General features: G+C 38.5%; 1 long non-coding RNA gene across 1 annotated transcript in view; it reads left to right on the plus strand.

The window, feature by feature from the left end:
• The window catches only part of LOC103220217 (uncharacterized), a 184,660-nt gene that overhangs the window by 64,966 nt on the left and 93,529 nt on the right, over positions 1–26,165 (plus strand). Inside the window, exons 2-3 of the long non-coding RNA XR_005243345.2 lie at positions 9,484–9,565; positions 10,537–10,821. This is a non-coding gene — a long non-coding RNA (uncharacterized lncRNA). The remainder of the gene's footprint in view (positions 1–9,483; positions 9,566–10,536; positions 10,822–26,165) is intronic.

Raw genomic sequence — 26,165 nt, forward strand, 5'->3', positions numbered from 1 at the left:
CCCCCTCCTCGTCTCTCACATACACACGTGCAATATGCATACATGCACACACACTTAAACTGAACCTAAGTTCCATGGATACTCCACACATGTTTTATAGAGGCATTTTTGAAGTACACTCCATTGACTCTTTAGTTCATCATATGTGGAATGAGGAAACTAGCTAATGTAGTCTGACCCTGGGGAACACATATGTAATGGAGCTACTTTGACATAAATTCAAGCATCTAGTGAGGCTCCGATCTCACATTATTTGCTCTTAATACGTCTGCAGCATCCCATGTGTACTAATGAAGGTCTTAATTCAAGCTTCAGATCTCGCCTTCCTTTTGGCAGTCAAAATGACCTGGCTGATTTGTTCATTTTGCCTCCATCCCATCTACATTTTCCTCAAGCACTATGCATTTCTGTGACCCTAAACTTCTCTCAGAAAGGGCAAAATGTGGAAAATGGCTGAGGTCCCTCATAGCTCCAGACCATTCTTGTAGCCAGGGTACCCCCTACTGTGCCACCGATGGCCCACTGAGTATAGCTGTCATAGGGTCAGAGGCTTCCCCTGCTGGGTGACTTGTTGGTCTGTGGTCTGAAAAGTGGGCGTTTTCTTTTCATTTTCAGCAATGTGGGGAATCCTGGAAGAGCTCTTCAGTGAAACGACTTGACTGACTAGCAAGGAGCCTGTTTTGTTTTCCAGTTTGAAAGTCACTTTTTCATTTGTTCTACACACTTCATCACGTGTTCACTGCACAAGAGAGGTTGGCTGGCACTCTGCACTGAGCAGAAGCATATGTTACCCTCGCCCTGCCATTTCCATCATTCCACTGTGCTCTCCCTGAACCAGGTATTATCATGGCCCACGCTCCTGGATTCCATTCTGCTGGCGTTACCTGCCTCCATACTTTCTATTGATTCCTTTAAAGACATGTTTACATGCTATCAAATTAAAGCCATGTTTTGAGTCCTCTAAAGAGGATAATGAAGATATTTTGTTCTTTTAAGAGCTAAATTATTTCAAGTTTTCATTCTTCGAATCTTGCCCAAACATGACTCACAATTTACTACTGTTAAGATAAGGCTCACATGAGCTGAGATTTCATGACATTTTCAGAAACATGTAGTCCAAATTTTAGTGCTAATGAGAAGTCTAGGGAATATTGATTTGTATAAAAGGGAGGGGCTCTGGCTTGAGGCTATTGTTCAGGGAGTGGGGGCTGCCTGAGGTGTGGGAAGTTTTGGATTTGTGGTGCAATCAAGAAGCAATGGACTGAATTGAATATCAGATGACTTGGGTCTAGCCCTGGCTTTGAACTTGGCCAAGGCTTTTTAAAATTCTTGGCCTGGATGTCTTCATCTGCAAAATGACTAGATTTGGCAAGAGGCTCTCTCTGGTCTCTCCCAGAAATAACATTCTGTATTTCTAAAACATGTATGAAAGCTTTGACCAGTTCATCTGGTCATATGTATGAATCAGTTGCCGTCTTCAATGTTTGCATGTCACAGCTCTGACCATTGTAACTAATAGCAATGTTGCAGATAGTGGATGCAGATCTCGGAAATCTAACACCACAAGGAAGAGACGGGTGTGAGTGTATCTCTTGTTTATAAGATTTCATCTTCTCTCACCCTTGACACATATACCTTGTATAATTAAACACTAAGGAAAGGGAGAAGCCAATGAAAGCACAACTGAACTTATGTTTAAATAAGATGTTTCCAAAGTGTCACTGACCAGGCAAGTTTATCTTTGAGCCAATTAAATAATTCTAGCTCCACTTTGGCCTCTTCTGTAATTGTTGTATTTTGTGACACTTACATGTTAATAGGCAATGCATGTTTACAGCTCTGTTGTGGTGCTCCCATGCTTCCAAACATATTTCCTTGAGCCAGTGAAAGATTTTGATTGACTTCTATTTTCTGAAGCTGAACTCTATGGATATTTTAAGAGAAGGAGATTTAAATTAGAGTTTAGCAGTATAGGGTCCTCCCTAATAATTTATTTTTAAAGTTTAGTTCATCTATTATAAATGCCTTGGTCATTTGTGCTGTATGCAGGGATAAAACTTTTCTTCTCCTATAGCACAAAGATAATTTCTAAAGGTCTTGTTGATTGTGCAAACACAGGGACGTTTCCCTTCAATGAGAATTAATACTGTCTGTCTATAGAATGGCAGCAGTATTCAGCGTGCCACAAAAGTTCCTGAAAACATCGTATTTATAATGATTGTGATAAGCTATTCCATCCTCCTGGTATTTAGCCTTCATGGTAACTTCTTTTTGATGGAAAAATATAGAGAATTATGCACAAAGGAGCAGTTTTTATACTTGTAATGGAAATATTAAAAAGAGACCCATTTTTATAAATTGTCTATCTAATAGAGATTTTACAGCATCTGTAAAATATAGACACTGCATCTTGCAGCACTGTTTCTGCTGTTAGGGTGTGTGCTGATTTGTATAAGGTGTATATTTTCATATGTGTGCTCTAGGTACATTATATGTATTACATATAAATATAAATCATGGTACCCAAAGTCTCCAGGGGACCCCCCCCACCCCTTAGTCATCCAGTGCAAACCATGAAAGTCCCCTAACAAACAGGATTAAAATTCACTCCTTTCAACCATCCCAGGCATTTATTCCTTCCTTTTCATTGAGCTACATTTGTCTGATTTAACAAGATAAGATTTGAGTGCTGATGCAGCCCGTTGTTAATGTAGCAGCCGCATCCACCATACCATCGACACTCGGCATCAGAGGAATGCATAAATCAGGTATTCAAAAAAAATTAGATATGCAGCACACCAGTTTTATAGTCCCAGCCTCAGAAATTGAAATGGCCCAGATTAATGTATTATATCTTACACACTGTCCAAGTGAATCAACTTTAATATATTGAACAGATTCGCAGAACAAGACTTTGTTATCTAAGGAGCACTCGGAAGAAGGAATTGACCTGAGGATTTGATTTGGTTCAGGTAGTTCATGTTGTACAGCAGCATTTGAATAGTTTCACATAAAAATAAAATTTGTATTAGAAATATTTCACATCATTTCTGGGCTCATCCACACGGCAGCTTTGCAGAGGGCCAATATTACAGAAACAATGTCCGGCCAAGATACGATTTTAACCTTTGCTTCTGACATGGCAAAACAATATAATTGTAATTTTAATGCAAGCTGCTGTTTCTCAGCAAGGCAGCTGGTACAGGCTGACTTTAACTAGTTTGGATTTTGACTGGAAATGAAATGCCCATTGAATTGCTCATACAATAGAAGCACCACAATTTGTAGCATTCCATTCCCAAAGGCTCAGTCGGGGCTGAAGCTGCTCTGTGAAGAAGCTGCTTTTTATACTGTTGGATGCCTTTCCAGGAAAGGGCCGGCCTGGAAGCAATGCAAGGTTGTGAGGACAGTATCTCTTTTCTTTGCCAGCCTGGGATAGCCATGACTAGGAAATAGTTTTGGGATTTGAACTCAGAGACAATGTGATCTTTCTCCTGATCACCTGGAGTAGAAGAAGGATGGCAAGAAGAAGAGCAAACACTGAAGTCTAGAGAGAAATTATCTGCATTTGGGGAATACGTGCCAAAGTGTTTCATTCTTCTACACTTTCTTTTTTCTGTTTTAAATGCAGCCACGTTCTAGAGGGCCCTCTTTGTGTAACTGCAAGACCTGCAGGACTGTGCTCTCTTCCCAGGGTGACAATGATGGAGCCTGAAATCATTTCTTATACTTATTGGCAATGTCAGCTATGTGATCCACGACAGACTATAAACTCCACCCTACCCAGAGGTGGCATTCTATTTAATGCATTTGATAGAACAAATGCTAGCAGTAGTGACGATTTTCTCACTGAACTCAGAAAATCTTTGTTATTTCTAAAGTGTTTGGAATGAGAGAAATAGGCAGAGACAGACATTAAATGTAAAGACAGTAAATAGACACAAAACTGGTCAAACACTAGTTCCTGTTACATTTACATGTAAGGTAAACAAGAAGTCAAAAGAAAATAAAAAAGCACACTTCATCCTTAGGACAATACTACAGCCCTTATTGGCAAAGATTCTTTTGCCTATTTATTTACCGATTAGTCTTGCTGGTTTTTCATACCTTTGATTTATTCTACTTTTTAACTAAAAGGTATACTTTGGTTCATTCAGCCAACCTCATAGGTACATGGCTAATGCTCCTGGTTTTTCTGTGGTTGGTGGAGCTGTACATTAACATGTCTGACGTCAGAAATCTGACTATGCTTTTATGACTGTTTCTGCTTCTGTTTTCACCTACCCAATTCTCCCTTTTCATATGTCAATATTAATGTTTTTATTGACTGGGAACCCAGACCTCAGCCCTCTTTCTCTTCTCCCCTACCAATCCAATCCAGGCCAGGACCCACTAATGCAAGAGGAAAGCTTGTCCCCTCACGGTCTTGGACTTAGAAACCATCTGATGGCCCCTCTGAGGACACAGGTCAAGGCCCAGGATAATCTTTGAGCAGCGCAAGGGTCAGCAGGGCAAGGGCCCCACGTGCCACTTGCCACATAATTGCAGACACTGGCATTCATTCCTCTCCTTGCATCCTGCATTACCCTTTGTCACAGTGTTTGCCTATTAGTTTTTTAGGTACTGATTTAAATCTATTTTTCCCAAGAGAACTCAAAGCTCTTTAAGACTGTCTTTTTCATATATTCCTCATTCTTAGCACAGTGCCTGGCACATAATAGGGTTTCACTAGAAATCAATGAATTCACGTATTCATTCATTCAGTGAATATTTTTGAATGCTGCCTCTGTGTCAGGCACTGTTCTAAGTTCCAGGGATCCAGCAGTAAACATAACAAAGTCCCTACTCTCACAGCACTTACACTTTAGGGTGAGAAATAGATATTGGCATACAAACAGATGTTAAATGAGCCATATGAAATTACCAATATTTGACCAGATGAGATCTAGAAAAATAGCAATTTCATGTGGTCTGACCTAATACACAGCATGTCATGTGGAGATAATGAACATATCAGTGCAGTCATGGTGTTTGACAACATTCTCTGAGCCATGTTATGATTTGAAAGGTTCCAGCTCAAGCTTAGTCTACTTTCACATAATAAAATTGTCCAAAAAGCATCAGAAAAAAATAAAGCACCATTAGTCAGATGGAATATAATAGTTGCTCTCATGGCTATTGAAACAACAATCATTGCATCCTGTTATGTGTGTGTCACTCTACAGAGTTGGCATGGCAGAGCCAGGCCTTTTTTCTGTACTTGGGGATCTTAGCATGTCCTCAGAGCCCTAGAGAACCAGCCTGTGCCAAGTATCTGTGTGGCCTAGGCTGGGTCTCTGGTCAACAGGATTCTCATTGAGCCACAGTGACTCTTCTCCCTCATGGATTCAGGCCCTTCACCATGGCTCTGGTAAGTAAAGCTGACATTCTGGGGAGAGTGATTTGGGGACTGGTAAGCCAAAGGAAATGAGACCACACAATGTGTTTCCCCACCTCCTTGCCCAGGCTGACGAATGAATGCCAGTGTCTGCAATTATATGGCAAGTGGCACATGAGACCCTTCTCCCCGCTGACCCTTGCCCTGCTCAAAGACCATCTTGGGCCTTGATGTGTGTCCTCAGAGGGGCCATCAGATGATTTCCAAGTCCAGGACCCTGAGGGGACAACCTTCCCTCTTGCAGGCACATTTGGTGCATTATTTCTCACGGCATGTTCTTGTAATATTCGGCTTTGACAACACAGTCTCTGAGCGTGCAAAGGAAGGTGTCAAAAAAGTGCTAATATTTTTCCTTGTTCAGATCATTAATTTTCTCAAAGAAATACTAAATAAAATGACGTGTTTTTGGTTTTGGTTTTGTTTTGCTTTGTTTGTGAGACAGAGACTCACTCTGTCGCCCAGGCTAGAGTACAGTGGTGAAATCTCGGGTCACTGCTAGCTCCACCTCCTGAGTTCACACCATTCTCCTGCCTCAGCCTCCTGAGTAGCTGGGACTACAGGTGCCTGCCACCACGCCCGGCGAATTTTTTGTATTTTTAGTAGAGACAGGGTTTCACCATGTTAACCAGGATGGTCTCGATCTCCTGACCTCATGATTTGCCCGCCTCACCCTCCCAAAGTGCTGGGACTACAAGCGTGAGCCACCACACCCAGCCTAAAATGATGTTTTTAAAAAGCCCTCCTACACTGCTATTTCTAAAGTTTTATTTTAAATCTTGTGCCTTTAAATGGCTCTTTTTCCCTTCCACTTAGAATTATTTTTCCACTTTAAAGTTCATAGATCTTTTATAAAATATGTATGATAAATATTTTTGCATATTTAAAAAATTATATAGCAAACAGTGATGTTTGGGAGCTTTTGCTAGAATTATAAAGGATGTTTTTAAAGGAAGTCCAAAGCAAAGTCCAAAGCTGAGGAAAGCTGCTGCAGAAGGGAAAATGATGACTTCCTGCCCCTCTACGATCCTGGGGTTGGTAGATGGCTTTTCATCTCTAGCTCACTGGAACTGACTGAAGGCAGAGGTCATATGTCTTACTTGGAACGTCTCTATAGTGGCTGGTACAGGGCTCTGTGCACAGGGTAGACTAGAATGGCATTTATAGAGAAATCATTTCAGCTGTCCCTTATTAAGCACAACCAATGTGCTACATCTCGCCAGACCCTACATTGGGAGAATATCTTCCCATTTTACAAATAGGCAAACTGAGGCCCAGAGGGTTCACTGGGTGTCTAAGATTACACAGCTAGCAAGTGACAGAGTCAGGATCCAAACCCAGGTCTCCACCTCTAAAGTCTATGCCCTCTCCACTCTACTACTAAGCTCCTGACACGGTGGAGTTCCCAAGAGAGGGTAGGTACATTCAAACTGTTGAGCAAAAGAATGCATTTGTCATTAGGAAGTGGTTGAGTTACTCAACTCGAATTAAAATCAGGGTCCATCGTGTATCTATTCTAGGCTTGTTCGGGTTCATTTTACCCCTTTCCCAAAAAGCCTTCCTGAGACCTCCATCCTTGACCCTGTATACCCTGACATCTGACATCAGGAGACCTTCATAGTAAACTTCACAGTGGATGAGAACTGCTCTCATCCTGCAACACCACTTCCTACCCTTGTCCAAACAGACAACTCTTAGAGATCCACAAACATCTTTCAGCAGTCATATGACATTCTGTTCATTAAGATAAAAACTAAAGTGGCTCCAACCCCCAATTTATGGATTTCCCCAAGGTTTCCAGAGACTTGGAAACAGGTAATGCTATATTCTCCCAGGCACCTCAAACCCTAAATTCTTGCTTTCTCTGAACTCTCTTCACAATGCTTGGCTATGCTAAGGAGTACTGTCATCATTCTCTCAAGTACCACAAAATTGAGTTATTACACATAATATGCATTTATTGATGATGTCCCAGTAGTGGAGAGGGATTATAGCACAGAAGAGAAAACATCTTTAAATTGACCATGTGACATCACTGCTCTTACAGTTACTTGAACATCCTCATTGCAGTGTGTATCCTCCCTGGGACTCAGTCCCTGACCATTAAACTGGGGTTTGTTCTTCCTGCTGTAATCTTTTGACAAGCATCTGTTCTCCCCTCAAGTCTCCAGCCTTACTTCAGTCCTCCAAGCCTACCGGAGGAAAACTGAAAATTCCTGTAAAGTTTTTCTGCAGAGTGACTTAAGACCACTTTTTCTCATTTCCTACTTTGCACAGGCCTCTAATGCTGTCTAACTAAAAAGACTCACTGGTTATCTTCAACCATCAACCATCTACCACTGAGATGATTTCAGGAGCTTTCCTGGAAAGCACGGGTGCTCCCGTCGTCTCATTTTGTACGTCACATCTTGCCCCTCATACTGACTCTTTTTTTGTACTACTAGTCTGATTTGGGATGATCGCATTCCAGGAGTCAGCTAGTAGCTGACTCCTTTCTCTCCTCTACTTTCTCTACTCCTTCCACATACTTGGTTGATGTTTTTCAGACTCCAGAAACCATGTTTGGGGAATCCTTGAAGCCATTACTCTTTAGGGGCTGAGGGCTAGTCTGTCAATCAATGTTCTGGGCCTCTGGTTTGTTTTTCTGTGTCCTCAGCTACCCTGTGATACAAATGCCACCTGGACATGAGCCTGTCACTTCTTTCTATCCAGAACGAGACTTTATTTGGTTGTAATTTACATACAAATATGCCATCCCCAGTACCTTAACTACTCTGTAAGGCAACTATACATTTAACCTTCTAAATAGTGATAATTTAAATGTCTACTACATATTAAACATTTTGTAAGTGCAAAGTACTCTGTCTAACATATATCGTCTAAGCTCTATCAAGCAATGTGTCATAGAAATTGTTAGCCCATTTTACAGGTGAAGAAACTGAGGCACCAAGAGTTTCATAGATTGTACGAAGTTACAGAGTTAAAAAGAAGGAAAAAAGATTGCAATTTGAGCCTTTTTGTTTTCAGAGTACAAATTCTAAGCATCCCATTTTTATCACCTGTCCCACAGGTGATATATAGATATCTGCTCCAATTCCCATGTGATAAAAGGCTGTCTTTATATGTAATTTAAGCAAGTGAGCCCCATGGCTATAGGTCAATAATGGATAAATTCACCAGTCCATTAAAGCCAAGTAAAGGGAAATAGAGGTTCCACAAAACAGAGCACTTTCTTTTTTTACTATAGCTAATTTTATCTTTGATTTAATTATTTACATTCCTGGAACAGCCTCTTATATTCACTTAATAAGCTAGCTTCATCAGAACATGTTTAATAACTTATTACCTATTTATCCCTCCTTTGTTTCTCACTGAAAATTTCTACAACATATCCTAGCATGGAGATCATCAAATGAGTCTATTGTCCTAAAGTCCATCAAGCACTGGGATCATGTCTATGACAACTAGTTGTGGGAGTGGATGGTTGATTTTATGGTGCTTTTAAAGGATGGTGTTTGGACTATGATTCAGAACACTCTTTGTTGGTTATTTTACATACCTAGAATGTTTTAGGTGTGCTTACTTGGACAGCATGGTTCTTTTATGTGCCTCCTTCAAAAATGGTGCTCTGCTGGTATAAGGCCTGTTGAGTCATCACTGCATGGTGCTGGAGAACCACACTTTAATGAAAGCAAGCTGTTTGTAGGCTCCTGAAGGACCTCTTACACTTAGGCTTGCCGTTACCATGAGACTTCACAGAGGCCACTAAGAGAGCCCTTATTTTCTAAACACCTTTAAGAAAGGGGGTACAAGGATCTGAAAGAGACTAAGAAACTCTTGGCAATGTTCTCAGAGCTGTTCTAAATAACACCAAAACATTAAAAAAGAAGTTAAAGTGGAAAGTCAATCAGTCATCTAAATGTTTTGATTTTCAACATCTAGATACGTTCAACATTGGTCTCATGGGAACAAAGCCATAGTATTTTCTTGGCCAGTGTTCCAAATGTGGTGGAGGACCTGGATATTCTGGAGATGTTTTTGTCTTTCAGATGGTGAAAAGATTATCTTAAGCTGGGAATTAAGTGATGAAAGGGACCTTGGAAATTATCAACTCTAAATGCTTCTTTAGAGGTGAGTGCCAGTGAGGATATGACGTGGCCAGTATTAGTCACATTGCTAATTCCAGAGGCAGGAGTGAAACAAAGTTTTCCTGCTTCCAGTTGCATCTTCATACAGTTGTCATCCTGTATTTTCTTTTGTAAGAGGAAAGAAAAGCGGCAGCTGGAATATCCCACCTTTGACATTAGTTAGATTTTTCTGTTTCCAAATATAGACATGATTATGCCTGCATAGGTGAGATTTACAATGTTGGGCCATCATCGTGATCGTACATTATGTAGGATGAATACATTGTACGTGCAAAACTCCAGACAAGACCCAAGAGAATGTGAAAAGCTGAAAGACACCACCCCACACTTTACCTGATGGTTGTGCCATTGGTAACAATCATTTGTGCAAACCTAGTACTTCAGAGAAAATAACACAGCCTAAAGAAAATCAGGCCTTGAGTCAAATGGGTCTTGACTGTGTTCAGCCTTCCCTGAAAACCAACCTTTTCCTGAGAATGTGTATGTAAAGGAATTTTGAGAATATTTGAAGAATGCAAATAATTACATTTTCTTAGTATACTTAAGAAAAGGATGTGTGTGTGGGAGGAAGAGTAGACATGCAGTGACTGCACTAACAAGTATGGTCCCCCCAGTGTATATTTAATAGGATAAGGACAGTTTTTTGAAGTTAATGGCATAGAGTTACGATTAAAGTATATGTGATATGAAGGATGTAGGAAAGTCCAGAGTTTGTGCGCAAGCTCATACAAAGAAGACAAGACTAATTTTATTAGTGTGGTCATTTTTGTTTTTAAGAAAGTCCTGAAGGATTCATAGTTTAGAAGATTTGCTTCCAAAGATGCCATAATCTTCTGAAATAATACTCTAAAAATCATTGTAAATGTAAATGTTCATTTCTAATATGAACAAAATTAATCAAACATTTGTTACTATTTCATAGATCCAGACTTTATTATATGCCCTTCATTTTAGGAAAATTGAAAGCAGTTAAGAACCTGCCCCCTGCTGTGCTGAGTTGGAGTTCTTGGTGCCTGGGTGCATCCCCAAGGCCACTGGTCTTCAGATCTTTCTTACTTGAGAAGAATGCCTCCACCTCCGGGCTCTCCCACCAGTGGTACTGCCACCACCACACACCAGCATAAAGCACAGATTGCTGCCCAGCTCCTTGGAGAGGGGCCAGTGCATTTGTCAGGAATTGAAAAGTTTTGGAGCCAGTTAGAGGACTTTCTGGTACACAAAGTGTTGGCTGGAAGCATGGTGAGTATTAAATGGGATGTTAATTTTCATGAATATTTTCCCCATGGTTGTAACTTGTGGTCATTGAGCAATTTAGCAATCACCATGTGGTCTGTTGGACACACAGCCTGGGTGAAGTTCAAGAAATTAGAAGCCAGTCAGTGGGGACAAGACCAGAGCTCAAATTCATGTGTTTTCACTTTCTTTCTTTCTTTTTTTTTCTCCTCCCACCTCAGGGGATGGTTGCTTCTTTATTACAACTTAGGTGCAACCATATGCCTGAGATCCTTTTGTACCACCTATATTGATGTTCCTTCACATTTTCACTCATTTCATTTTAGCTCATGTCTGTCAGACTTGTATTCTGGCTGTAAAATCCATGATTCGATGATTCTTTGCCAGTTCATTCTTTGCCTCATCATGTAGGATAGATTGCATCATTAATTCCAAGGACACTTATGTATGGTACAAGGCATACACGATTTCATACTTATCTTCAAAGTGATGGGGGTTTGTTGTAATTCTGGAAATTACAAGCCTGTAAGAGAAGAAATTTTGATACAAAGACTATGGAAAGTCAGGGCCCTGTATTTGACATGAATACTATCTTATGTTTTTACAGTACCTTTCCTACATCATATGATTGCAATTAGCTTTCACAAACTTTGTGAGACATCTAAGGTAGGAACTCTATCACAGTTCCTTCATTACTGATCCTATAGTTCTTAGAAGTGAAAGTACGTTGCTCAAGCCAACACAGCTAGAAGTGGAAGGCCTCCTGCTCCACCCACATTCTCCTTCCTCCCTATCAGCCCTCCCCCACCTCAATATCTAAGCTGTGGATAGAAATTTGTTATTGATAATAAAAATAGCAGAATCCTTCTATGGCTTATTTTTCTAGGTTTTTAATAAATTGTAGCAAGTCAAATTTTTATTCCCATTTACTAATATTCCTACATGCTTTCTTGAAGGGAAAGAGAGTGGATGGAAATATCATACATGCTCTAGGACAGCAGTCCCCAACTGTTTTGGCACCAGGGACCAGTTTCATGGAAGACAATTTCTTCATGGGCCAGAAATGGGGGATGGTGGGATGATTTTGGAATGAAACTGTTCTGCCTCACATCATCAGGCATTAGTTAGATTCTTATAAGGATCACACAACCTAGATTCCTCACATGTGCAGTTCACAATAGGGTTCGTGCTCCTATGAGAATTTAATGCAACTGCTGATCTGACAGGTGGCAGAGCTCACAGTAACTCTGGCTCGTCTGCTACTCAGCTTTGGCTGTGCAGCCCAGTTCCTAACAGACAATGGACAGGTACCAGTCTGCAACCTGGGGTCTGGGGACCCCTGCTCTAGGAGTTATGTGTGACATACAGATGTCAGCATATCTCATTGGCACCACCTGAGGAATGGGTGTAGCATGCAAATTGATATTTGACATATTGTTGATGAGAGTTTGCATACCCTGTACTGTGTTAGCCACTTCTGTCTACTGTCTTAGGAGGAGATATTTAATAGGGTCACTTTGATGATCCTCATTATTTAATTGCCACCCATGGTAGAACCCCAGAAATGAAACTTTTTGATGTTCTCTTTTCCAGGATAAAATTCTCTAACATCTGAAATTGCTTTCTGAGAATTAAATAGTAAATGAATCTGAGATGACTCTCTAAAAGTTCACAAATAAATTATGTCATTTATCTAGCCTATGAATAATTACACATATAATCAGTAATATATAGTAAAGCACATTAGATGTATTCCCAAATATATATATGCATATATGAGCAATCCACTTTTATACAATATTGTTGGAAAATCAATTGATCTGCATATGTGAAATTTTGGCTTCCTTACTTAAAAACTTACCTTTCAAGTATTTTAACAATTTTGATGGACTTTCCTTTGAACTGTTTTACATACTTAAAAGAGAATATGGAACTCATTTAGTCCTTTTTGGAAGGCTTGTGTTAATACTATAAACAGAATTTATTTGCTCTGTTCTCTGAGCAATGTCACCCCCAGGTATGGTGGCCTTGAAGATTCTTTGAGACATTCTGTCCATTATATTTTTGTGGCTCTTTTCTTACCAGAATAACCAGTCTAGTGTTTAGAGGTTTTAGCCTGATGATCTCTAGCATTCTTGTAATTTGCTTCTTATCTGCATTGAGCTGCAGCTCATGACATAAAAGCATTAATATTGTGTGTAAAGTAAGAGTTAATAGGCTCTGAATGATTAGAGTACATATAAATTATGGGAACTTGATGTTGTGGAATAATAACCCTGAATTGCTGATTCTTGGGCCCCTTTTTTCCGCTTTCTCTTTGGTTTCCAGGTGGGATATAAAGAATAGAGTTTGCCTAATAAATGAAGTGTTACTCTCCATTAAAAAACAATGAGGTGCATATGAATTCTTTAAATCTTACTGGGATTAGCAGTGTTTAGTTTGGGATGACCAAGGGATAAGCAGGGAGCGCTTCTGGCTGTGCATAAGAGAGGAGTGTTTTTATTTGTGTTTGTCAAGGATGAACTTATGAGCAAACTACAAAAGGACATTGCCTCTTTAATGGAGGCTCTGGCTTGTGTTCTTGGGAGCTTTGCAGCGTTTGTTCGTAAAGCAGCATGAAAGAGTTGATTTTCATTTTATGTTGTGCTTGTGAGGCATTAGCATGATGTTCTAACACTTGTAAATGAATACAGCTCTCGCCTAATCTGTCATTTTAATGCCTTATAGATTTTATTTCACTCGATGTTGTACCAGATTCTCAATAATAATAATCAACTGCTTTGTTGTTCTCTTGCAGAAATTAAATTTCTGCAGTGAGTGTGCAACTAATAAAAGATGTTGCTTGAGGAAACGAAAAATAAATATGATGAATCATAAAAGTTGGGTGGGGGGGGAGAGGGGAAGTTGCTCCTAGATGAAAGACAATTACTGAACCAGTGGTGAATGTGTCTGATTCTCATATTGTCAACAGCTTAATAACCCTCACAAAGTCTTTAGCCTCAGTACTTATGTCTGAGCATTAACCTCATGGTCTTGGCATTTCCCACAATTTCATTGAAAAGCATTAAAATAAAAAGGTGAGGTAGTAAAATCACTATTCACTTTGCTTTGCACCCTAGATAAGTTTGCTCAGGGTTACCATTTTGCCACACATACCTTTTATCTTTTCCTTGTCATGAGCTATCCAGGAGAGCGCATCAAGGCAGCTGTGTGGGACTTGGAGTATTGGCAAAGACTGCTAAGTGGAAAATAAACAGTGTGTCTATCACTAAGCTACAAGAACACAGCACTCAGAGCAGTGAAATGACAGTCCATGGCAAGCAACTAATTGGTCACCAGCTTTGGAGGAAATACATTATTCCAGACCTCTGTCATTTACCGTGTTCTTTAAACTAGAGAAAAATCTGCCAAGTTGAAGTGTTGGCTGTAACCCCCAAAAGAAAGGAAATAGAGAGTTGAGACTGTGAGGCTGGGCGAGCACTTTGGAGACTGAGTAATTGAAGACATCCATTGCTAGAGAAAGAGTCAGTTTCCTGAGACATAATGAATTCACCCCATCGCGCACAGGTATTGTGTGGGTCCAGCACCAGTTGTGTGATGAATGTTGAATTTCACATAGCTTCTGCCTGAGAATACAGGCTCAAGTGAATTCAGCGTGTGACCAAATTTTTATGAGAGCCGTCCCTTTTTTTTTCACAGTTTGTCTCTCTAATTTATCATTTCTCTTGGAAAGGTTGATACATTGATGAGCTATGGAAAGCAAGAGGGAACATGCCCATCTACTAAGAGGAGAAGAGAGCCTAAAACACACATTCACTAAGGAAAAGAAAGCCAAATGTGAGGTATCAGAACTCACAGTGCTAGACCTACAACTGTAGTATAATATTCAATTTAAAAATATTAAAAGTAAAGACCTAATGCATAATCAAATTGACTTAAGCATGTGAACCTCTATCCCAAACTGGGCATATCGTATGCAGAAGAGAAGGAATAAGAAGAAACTTCTCGCACAAATACGCATTTTATTTATGTATTTAAACGTGCAGCCACATAGACTCTCCCCATTCAGGTTAGCTTGGATGAATGAGGCCTTAGTGTGCACTGAGATTGTGAATTTAAAAAGCCAGAGGTCTCGATAGCAATAACTGGTTGTTTATCTTAATCCACAGAAGTATGTAGTCCAAAAATTATAAAATAGTTTAAAATCATGTAGGTTAATAGCTTTATAAATGTAAGCACTGTTTCTTTGATGGGCCTTAAAGGGCCCATAAACTCTTTGGAATTGTACCCTTTAATATGTATGGATATCTATACATTTTAGAGATGAAGAAGATCAGTGGTTTTTCTCGGATTCTCTAACAAGACCAAAAAGAAGCCGAAAACCTTTTAATTGTGTATACTGAAAGAAAAAGAGGAAGAAAAAGAAAAATAATAAATTTTAAGGAAACCTATGATCAATTGTTCATGAACGTCAGCTCTAAATAGGAAAAGATTTATTAAAACTAGTTTTTAAAAGTCGTTTGTTTTTATAACTTGCTCTTAATCAGAATGAGAATCATCTTAGAATTTCATATGGAATCCTTTTGCATCCATATGACTTCATTTCCATTTTTAAAACAAACATATAACCTAAAAGATGCCCAGATCGTATCTTTGTATTCCTAATCTATGTGTACTGTTGTGCTCGACTGCGCACGCACTCTCTCTCTCTGCCCACTTTTGCCTTTTCAGAAACAATAACACATGGTTTGCCAAAGAATCTGCATTGAATAATACTGGTGGTGACCACAAGAACATGCCTATCTGACTGCAAGGAACATGAGTGACCCAGGGTTTCAGTTGCTGCCTTGGAAATTCATCACAGTGCGAGTCTATGCTTCCCACAGGCTGCTCCCAGCCTGTGAATAAGCCTGGCATCTTTGTTGAGGCAGGCCTATTTCTGGAGATGCAGGATCCTCTGATGGGCGAATTTGGCTCTAGGACTGCTTGATGGCCTTGACAGACTTTCCTTAGAAATGTATGGCAATTTAGGATTCCTCCACCCTTCCACCTTTCTCTCCTTCACCTGGGGTCAGACTTGCATCATGGCCTGAAAGCTCCCCCAGCCTCTCCTGCCCTTCTCCTCATTTTCTTTCACAGGCATATCCTCTAATAAATTTCTTGCACATTGAATCTCATCTTGGCATCTACTTATTGGAGGATCCGAAAATTCACATTTTTAACACAATAATAAAATTCACATTTTTTCATCATCCACTATATGCCAAGTAATGTGTTACTGTGTAGTCTCATTAAATCCTCTCAAATCCCAAGAGATAAGAATTACATTTATTTTACAAGAAGAAAAGCAGTCACTCTGAGGGGTAAAATAATCTACATGGCAGTAGATTGCAGAGTTACCATTTGAAGAATGTTCGGTTCTACTCCAAAGCCCACCGCAAAACCACCCCTAAACCACGGCATCTTTGAAACAATTGGAATGACGATTCTGTTCAAATCATATTAATACTAATCACTGTGTTTGACTTTTTCATTTAGATATGACCGTGATTGAAAAATCATGGTATTTGTATGCAGTCACCTGTTCTATCTGGCTTTGTTTTAGGGGATTGCAATCTGAAATTCCTGACTTTTACCCTGGGAGGGGCTTGTGCAGAGGATTTGAGTTACTCATCTGAACGGACTGCCTAAAGACGCCTCAGTTTGTGTTGTCTGTGCATTCACTCAGCATCCATAGCTAAACTAAGATGCTGGGAATGAGAGACTGTTCAAGGAGTAGAAGCCTTGCTTCTAGCTTCTATATTCCTCCTACCACCTGTGACTTTTAGCATTGTCAGGGAAGTCATGAGGTTAGAGCTGATTTTTTTTTTTTAAGAAAATGAGAAACATAAATGTTCCCTTTTCAAGGTTTCTGTTTGATAGTGTTTGCTAGACAAAGTAGAATTTTCACAGCACAAGTCCTTAGCTCAAGAGCTCCACTCAGTCAGCAGTTATTTCATGTGCCTTTTATCCAGCCTTTCTCATTTAAAAAAAGGAAAAAGAGAAATTTATCCACTCAAAGTGAGCTTTTTGCTAAACTTGTGTCTTTCTCTCGTTTGTCATGTTAATTACATCCCAAACAACCCTATTGCAGAGAATTCTGCAATCAAACCCTAAAGTCACATCAGATGTACAGTGGCTTTTAAAGTGGACTGATTTTTTATGTAATAATAAATTTAGTGTTATGTTTACCTCTAAATAAATGCAGGTTCTGCTTCTTAGAATACCTGCTACTTCGTATACCGTGTGACCTACTATGGCAAGATGTTTAACCTCTCATTTCTTAATTTCCTCACATTTAAGGCAGAGATAATAATATCTCCTCTATAGGGTTATTATATGCAATGTGTTATATGATATGCATTTAATTCATGTAAATGTGTGTGAAATAAATAACCAGATCTTCCCCAGCTAATTTTTGGTGAGGCAATTTGACAGTTCTGTGTAGAAAGACCTATTCAGCAAACTATCCATAAGGAGAGAGAGTTTATCAGAAATCTCCTTGGCTGGACAATACTTGTGCGTTCAGATACCTTTAGGAAGTGATTTTCCCTATGAATGGCAGAATTTAAGGAATCTCAACTGAATGAACATAGGTAGGTGCTCAGTGAATATTACAAAACTAAGTCAACAAGGGAATGTGGCATAGAATGAGCTTGGTCCTCCAAGGTGAAAAAGCTAATGCCTGCATTAGTAAAGCGTTATTCCATTAACTCATTTTCAGTTAATACAAGAGTAATTATTCAAGTATCACTCAAATTCCCTTTAATATTAACATTGTGTATGGAGATTATATATTACAAAAACATTTGAGGGTGAAACCAATGTATAAGTCATTAAAATTATTCTGTTGCAGGGGTGGAGTGGTGAGGACTATTTTATTACTGTGCAGAAAATTCCTTGGTCATCTAACATGAGATCATACTCACCTTCCAGCCTTGTCTACTTGTTTATAAATTCCAACAAGCAAAACAGTGCCAAAGGACACACAGAGTTTTTCCAAATAAAAAATGTTGGCAGTGTGTGTCATGTGATATGCTAATCATAGTTACAGACTGACTTGAAAGTTATTAGTTTAAGAGGAAAAAAGAAAAAGAACTTTACCTGTCCTTTTTTTTTTTTTTTTTTTTTTTTTTTGAGACGGTGAGTCTCGCTCTGTCGCCCAGGCTGGAGTGCAGTGACTGGATCTCGGCTCACTGCAAGCTCCGCCTCCCGGGTTTACGCCATTCTCCTGCCTCAGCCTCCCGAGTAGCTGGGACTACAGGCGCCAGCCACCTCGCCCGGCTAGCTTTTTGTATTTTTTAGTAGAGACAGGGTTTCACCGTGTTAGCCAGGATGGTCTCGAACTTCTGACCTCGTGATCCGCCCGTCTCGGCCTCCCAAAGTGCTGGGATTACAGTCGTGAGCCACCGCGCCCGGCTAACCTGTCTTAAACAGAGAATTAAACTCATTTCGGAGGGAGAGGGTTGAAGTGTTTCCTAATTGGATGATGTTGGCTGGTTTCATCTCAATCCTGAAGGGATCTAGAAATACAGTAGGGTCCCACATTAGCTTTATATGTAATATGGAAGCAACTTAATGGGGCCTTATAAAGCTTAATTCAGCACTCTTATGCAAGAAGAAATGTGGTCATAACCTAAGACCACCTAAGAATGAGAAATAATAAAAGGAATATTTGTGGGGTCCTTGGCCTGGCCAAGCTTTGGTGTGTATCTCCAGAAAATTTATCAGAGAGGCAAATTTGCTTTTTTTTTTTTTAAGTCACTACTACATTATAATTCTGCCATTTAGCATAGTTATATACGCACCTATTGTATTTCCTCTTACTGGATCATCAGCTCATTACAGGCCAACATTTGTTCATTAAACAAAACATGTATTAAGTTCCCATTTTGTTCTGAGCGCTAGCAATATAAAGAAAAAGAAAAAAAAGAAACATTGCTGTCCTCAAGAAGCATATCATCTAGTGGTGGATGTGCAAATTTAATTAAGAATTAAATTTATATCTCCTTGTGCAGCAGTTTCCAACGTGAGGTTGCACATTGAAGGTATGAAAATTTCATATTCCATAATATGATGACATTATATGATATCTGATAATAATAGAACATCTATTTATATTTTAAAATGAGAAATTATGTTTAATATTGAATATGTGGATTTACATATATTACATATATATCATTGTAATTATATATTAAAAATACTTTAGTGATAGTAAGATAGCAGTTGGAAGACAAATATTATATATACCCACTGGATGTCAGTAAACAATTGTTGAATGAAAAGACTCATAATCTCAGGTTGGTAACTCTTCTTATTGTCACAGGTACACTAAAATCTACTTGTTGTCCTTTTAACCATGCGTGCTTCCTCTTCTGCCTGTTGCCCCATGAGCAAGTTCCCTCAGTGACATGTCTAACTTATAGTTTGCTCTGCATTGACCAACCCAGAAGTTTTAATTCAATCTTGAGTTGAATAGAATTGAATTATATTCCTTGAATGCATTTCTAATAATGTTTTCATGAGGTAACACACAGCAAGCTTTACAGAAGGTTCATTTCAGTCCCCAAGTGTACACATTTTCTCTGAGCAGTTCAAGTTAGCCTCTATATTAATGAACACATATGACAAGCTCCGTGGGTCGCCAAATACTAAACAACATAGTCATGATTAGGTTTCTAATTTTTCTGCCCTAGAGCTCTTGTTCTACTTACTGATGCCACTTCAAGGAAGAAAGTTAGTCTTTATTTTGAGGGGTTGTGGCAAGGTTTCTCAGACTCATCACGGTAGACATTTGGGACCCATAATTCTTTGTTATTGGAGGGCCATCCTGTGCATTGTAGGGTGTTTAGTATTATCTCCATCCTCTACTCGCTAGATGCTAGTAACAGTTCATTCCCCTCCCCCATTTGTAACATGACAAACATCTGGGGATATTGCCCAATGTTCCCTGGGGAGTAAAACTGTCCTAATTTGAAAGCCACTGGGTTAGGGTAAAATAGTATGAGGCATTAAAAAATGTACAGTGTAATTTAGCAACCAGCAGATTAACTATGTAATTGGGTTCAAATGCAATGTGAATTTCTAAAATGTGAATAATCAAAAATGATGTATTTGAGAGGTTAGAGTCAACTCCAATCCCCTGCTAATCACATTAGTTTTGAGTTGTAAATAGTAACTTAAATCTTACTTCTCTCCAGTGTTATTTAGCCATGGGGGACAGAGGTTTTGAGTGGTGAAATAGTAAATGATAGGAAGAGTAAGAGGGAAGATCTACAGATAATATAACAAATTGGTGAAGGATGATTAGTAGCATGTTTTCTGAATAATCAAATGAATCAAGGCTATCAGGAAATTCTATCGCTCATGACATCCATTGGGAGGTATGCCCAGAAACAGCCAACAAAAGGTAGCATAGTACATAGGAAAAGATGATCCTTGGAATCTCATTATTAAAAAGTGGCTCAAGGTCAGTTTCCCAGCGCATTAGCAGAGTGCATGTTTTCTGAATGAGCTAGCTAATTTTACTCTAAAGGCTTTCTCTAAATTCTAATTGGAGAGTCTTTAAATCTTCAAACATGAAAATGTTGGAGAAGAGATTCAATTATATGTGAACTGAAAATAGGAATAGATATGCTTGACCAATATGTTTCTGTTTTCCCGTGAGAACTAATGGAAAAACATCCAGCCTACCCCAATGGGCTTGCTGTCCATTTGCTGGATTTATGTCAGATGGGGAATTACTCAGAATCCAAGATACCGCAAAAGCAACTTGGGTCAAAACTGCCAATTAAATGGAGAAATTATGTACAAAATTAGGATTTCAGAGACCCAGATCTTTTGGCAGATAGCTAGGTCCTGACGCCCTTTGAAATCAGAATATAGTACAATGACCCTCTGGGGTAAACCTTCCCATTAAATTTGCAATTCTTCAATGTTTGATACTGTCCAGGGAGCAAACGAATTAAGACTTTCTTTTGTAAAATATTTTTTTATTTCTACCTGGCCTAAATTCTTATTCCTGCTTCTCTGTGGACTGCAAATGGAAAAGTTCATGTCCTATGGCAAGTGCCATCTATAACATACGCTTCTGAAAATTTAAAATGGCTATAGTTTATTGTTTTGTCACTATGTGTTACATCTACAGATTGTTTAAGTGACAAAAGGAAAAAAGGGCTCTGTGTGTATGCAAAAGAACATGTAATTGGATGCAAATCAGCAATAAGGCAAAGAAAAGACATTTAACTATTGCTTGTTTTATGTGATATAGGTTTTGCTATATACATATCATATTTATTTATCATATAGCAACTGGATGCATAGACTTTAAAACCACTTGAATATTAGCTTTTGCATAATTGGGAGGCTGCCATCACCAGTCCGTAGCACAAAGTCAAAAGGCATTTTTAGGAATTGCTTGCAATGTATTGTGGGTCATTTGAAATAAATTTGTAGGAAGCCTATTAAGTCTCTTTCTATCTTTCCTCTCTCTCTCTCTTTCTTTTTTCACTACAAAACACCTTAAAGATCATTTCTCTAATGCATTGGTCTGTCAAATCTGTATAAACAAGTATAAATGTTAAAAAAGTAAAGAATACTAATCAAGAGACACAAGACATACACTGCCTAATAAATCTTGCCTTCAATTTATTTGTCTAGTATTACAAAGGCAGAGGAGATATCAATTAATATAGGCAAAGAGGACCCATAATTTATAATTAACTGGCAAGTGGTTTGTAACAAACAGCAGCACCGAGTCTAATAGCCGGTAGAAAAATAACTAGTGTTGATTTGTCCCTCGGCAAATTAATAGAGTGCTTATCAATGACAGGGTTACATAAAACTGCTAAATAAATAATCATCAGTGAGTTCGAGTGAAGCAGATCTTTAACAAGCTTAATCTGAACCTCTTGACATCTGTAGACTATGAAGAGATTAAATGGTAAGAAAGAGAAGATACAGTGTGCACATTGTAAGCCTGCTCAGTAACTGTACAAGATCATGTTCTTATGTAATGAGAAATAAAGAAACATTTTTATTGCAAAATTACTTTGAAAAATGATTTTCATTATAATTAGAGTGAAAATTATAAAAGATATATCAAGGAAATGCTGAATTGGAATTCACCAGATGAGAATTTCACTACATCTCTTAACAATGAAAACACATAATTTTAGTCACTTTTGATATATTTTTGCTCGTTTGCTTGGCTTTTATTACTCACCTTTGTACATGCCACATGTTCCATGTTCCAACTCATATGTCACCACCACTACATCCGTGAGCTTGTTTTTGGTTATTATGGTTCCTCTATAGAAGAAAATTAATCAAGGTTCTATATTTAAATGGACATTTCCACCCTGCCTTCCCATCTACCCTCCCCCTAGGCATATATGTGGAATTCTCAGGGTTTTTTTTGTTGCAGGGCATTGTATTACTCCTGGTTTGGACTGTGCATCATTTGCATTGCTGGGAATTAATAGACCTGTATAATACCTCAGGTCTTGTCTTTCTATAAGAAAATATTTTTAAATTGCCATCTTTTGTAGGCATATTAACATCATTATACTACTTAGTTTTTCAGCACTAGTGAATTAAACAATGCCTTTTTAAGATTGATATAGATATAGATATAGATATATAGTAGGAGCGTCTCACAAATGGGGAGATCCTCCCTAAATTTTAAATAGAAACCTGGTTTCTATGAGAGACAAAACATGATGTCTTTGTCCATTTGGGCTGCTGTAAAATACCCTAAGGCTGCGTATTTTATAAATACCCAGAAACATTTATTTTCTCACAGTTCTGGGGTCTGGGAAGTCCAAGATCCAAGGTTCTGGCAAGTTTGGTTTCTGGTGAGGGCTGCTCTCTGCTTCCAAGATGGCACTTTAAACACTGCATCCTCATATGGTAGAACAGAGGGGTAAAAAGGGACCAAATACTCTGTGAAGCCTCTTTAATAAAGCCCTTAATCCCATTCACAAGGGAGGAGCCCTCATGACCTAATCACCTCCTAAAGGCCTCATCTCTTAATACTGTTGCATTGGGGATTAAGTTTCAACAGTGATTTTGGAAGGACACAAAACCATAGCATATTCAAACTATAGCACATGCAACCATGGGGCTGGAAAGTCATGGGTTGCATCCAGTGTCCCATTTTTGTTTAGGGCAGAACATATCCTTATCAACATTTCCACATTCCTTGGGCTTGGGGATCCCACCTCTGTAGAGGTTCACCATTAGACTTGTCTTTGCTCTACTTAAGAGCTACCAATGAAGATCAGCTGCAGATATGATTGATCATTTACGTTTTATTTTTTGGATATGTCTTATTTTCTCATGTTAAATGTTAGCTAGCACCAACAAGAGCTGCTGAATATTCAGTGGGCATGTGTGTGTTTGTCTTTAATGTGCTTGGTAACTTACAGCAAGCTACTTTGTTGGAGATATTAAATTACTTGAAAATGCTCAAATCTTAGTTATCAGCATCACTGCTTTCCTGAACTTCAGACCGAATTTCCAACAACCTTTTGGGCATCTCACCCATAATATTCTAAGAGAACTTTATATTTACATATTAGACACTCAACTCATAAGTTAGTGGCATCATATTTCATCAAGCTGTTCAAATTTAAGTAGGAGACATCCTTAATTTCCTATTCTTCCTCATGTTTTCTATACACTCTAAAGCCATCCAAATGAATCACTGTATTCTTCTATATTTTTATTATTTGTTTTTGAGTCAGGATCTTGCTCTGTCACCCAGTCTGTAGTGCAGTGGCATGATCATAGCTCACTGCTGCCTCAAATTTCTGGATTCAAGTAATCTTCCTTCCTCACCTCCCCAAGTGCTGGGATTACAGGCATGAGCCATTGCACCCAGCTGATATCCTTTAATTAAGCATCTAAAAGCACTGTCTTGTATGTCCCTTCCTATTTCCAGTGTCACCACCTTGATTCAGGCCCTTATTATCTCTTACTTGAGGTTTTATAATAGCTTCTGAGGTAAGAATAATGACCCCACAAAGGTGTCCAGGTCCTAGTCCCCAGAGCCTGTGAATATGTTACATTATATGTCAAAGGGGAATTAAGATTGCAGATGGGTTTAAGGTTGCTAATCAACTGACTTTAGGGAGATTATCATGGATTATGGCAGTGGGTCCAATTTAATGACAGGGATCTTTAAGAGTAGAAGAGGGGGACAGAAGAGGAGTGAGAATGATTTAACTTAAGAAGGACTTGACCCAGTGTTGCTGGCTTTAAAGATGGAGAATGTGGTCATAAATAAAGGACAAGGAAATGGATTCTCTCAATAGCCTCTAGAAGAAAGGTAGCCCTGCCAACACCTTGATTTGAGTCCAGTGAGACCTGTGTCAGACTTCTAACCTGCAGAACTGAAAGCTAATAAATTTGTGCTGTCTTAAGCCACGAAATTTGTGGGAGTTTGTTACAGCAGCAGTAGGTAAACGAATACAGTCATCAGTTCTTAGCCAGTCCCCTGGCCTTTAGCTTCCTTCTTTTGTATCTATTTTCCTTAGTTTTACCAAAATTGTCTTTATAAATACAGATCTGGCTATGACACATTCTTGTGTTAAATTCTTTGATGGTTTCCTACATTGACTGGGATAAAATTGCACTGCTTTAACATGGCACACAAGGCTCTACATTATCTGTTCTTAGTTTCCAGCTTTTATGCCTCCTATAGGTGTGCCCCTCCCTCATACTCCCCCTTCCCCACATTCCAAAAAATTGTATTCTATACTCAATACTTATTAGCTTACTCAGTTTCTGGAAAATACCAATAACCTTTATAGCTGCTAAGTGCTTGTTTATGCTGGTCACTTTATGTGGTATGTTCATTTCCTTGCTTTCTCCCTGATGTGTTTACCAAGCACATTCTTTAGTACTGAGTTCAGGGGTATCTTTTATGGCTCTTCGCATGATATGATTACTCCTCCCGCCACAGCTGCTCCCTGTCAGACTAAGTGAGCACCTACTACATCCCAGCCATTCAGTTGTTCTAAACATTTTACAAGTATTAACTTGTTTAATCCTTGTAACAAGCCTATGGGAAAGAGATATTCTCATCTCTATTTTATGGCTGATAAAATTGAAGCACAGGGAAGATAAGTAATGTTCCCAAGTTATAAAGCTAGTAAGAGATAGAGCTAAAATTCAATCCCAGGCATCTGTGACTCCAGAATTTGTTATCTAAACAATACTCTATACCTTCAAATCCCAGTCAAGTTAGTGAATAAGGAGAACATTTGCTTTTTTGGCTCTGTGAAAATAGGAAACTTTTTACCGAAGGAGTTGACAACATGATATAGCCCCCCACTCTCTGTGGTCTCATTAACTTTGATATATTTGGGTTTTCAAGCAAAATCTCTTCATGCCAAAATTGTATTTTCTAAAATGTTTTTGAAAATGCTTACATTTATGTCCATGAAGGATTTGATCAGTAGTTTTTTTGTAATACTTATTTTTTATTTTGCTTTTAGACTAATGCTGGTTTCATAGAATGAGGTGGGAATTATTCCTTCTTCTCTGATTTTATAAAATAATTTATGTGAAATTGGCACTATTATTATTTTCTTATATGTTTGGAAGAATTCACCAGTAAAGTCATTTGATTTTAGAGTTTTCTTTCTGGGAAAGTTTTAAACTTTAAAATAAATAAAAATATGTAATAGGGCTACTCAAATTATCTATTTCTTCTTGAGTGAGTGTTGGTAGTTTGTTACTTCATGAAATTTTTTCATTTCATCTAAGATGTTCAATTTATCGACATAAGGTTGTATATAGTATTTCCTTACCCTTTAAATGTCCTGAAAATTGTAATGATGTCACCTCTGTCTTTTCCTGAATTTGGTAATTTATATCTCCTCTCCCTTTTTGCGAATTAATCTGGCTGTCAGTTTACCAATTTTATTGATTTTTTTTTCAAAGAATCTGATTCTGGTTTTATTGATTTTTTAAAATCATTTTTCTATTTTCTATTTCACAGATTTCTTCTCTGATAGTTATTATTCCCTTTCTTCTCTTTACTTTAAATTACCTTTTTCTGTGTGTGGTTGTTGCTTTTGTTTCTTATGGTAAAAGCTGAGTTTATTGATTTAAGACCTTTCTTCTTTTCTTATATATGCATTTTCTGTTATAAATTCCCTCCCCAACCCCCAGTACTGCTTTACTGGAATTCACAAATTTTGACACACTGTGTTTTCATTTCCGTTCAGTTCAAATTACTTTCTACTTTCCCTTTTGATTTCTTCTTTAACCTATGGTTTATTTAGAAATGTGTTAAAATT

The sequence above is a fragment of the Chlorocebus sabaeus genome, chromosome 14 (assembly GCF_047675955.1).
Source record: "Chlorocebus sabaeus isolate Y175 chromosome 14, mChlSab1.0.hap1, whole genome shotgun sequence".
NCBI lineage: Eukaryota > Metazoa > Chordata > Mammalia > Primates > Cercopithecidae > Chlorocebus > Chlorocebus sabaeus.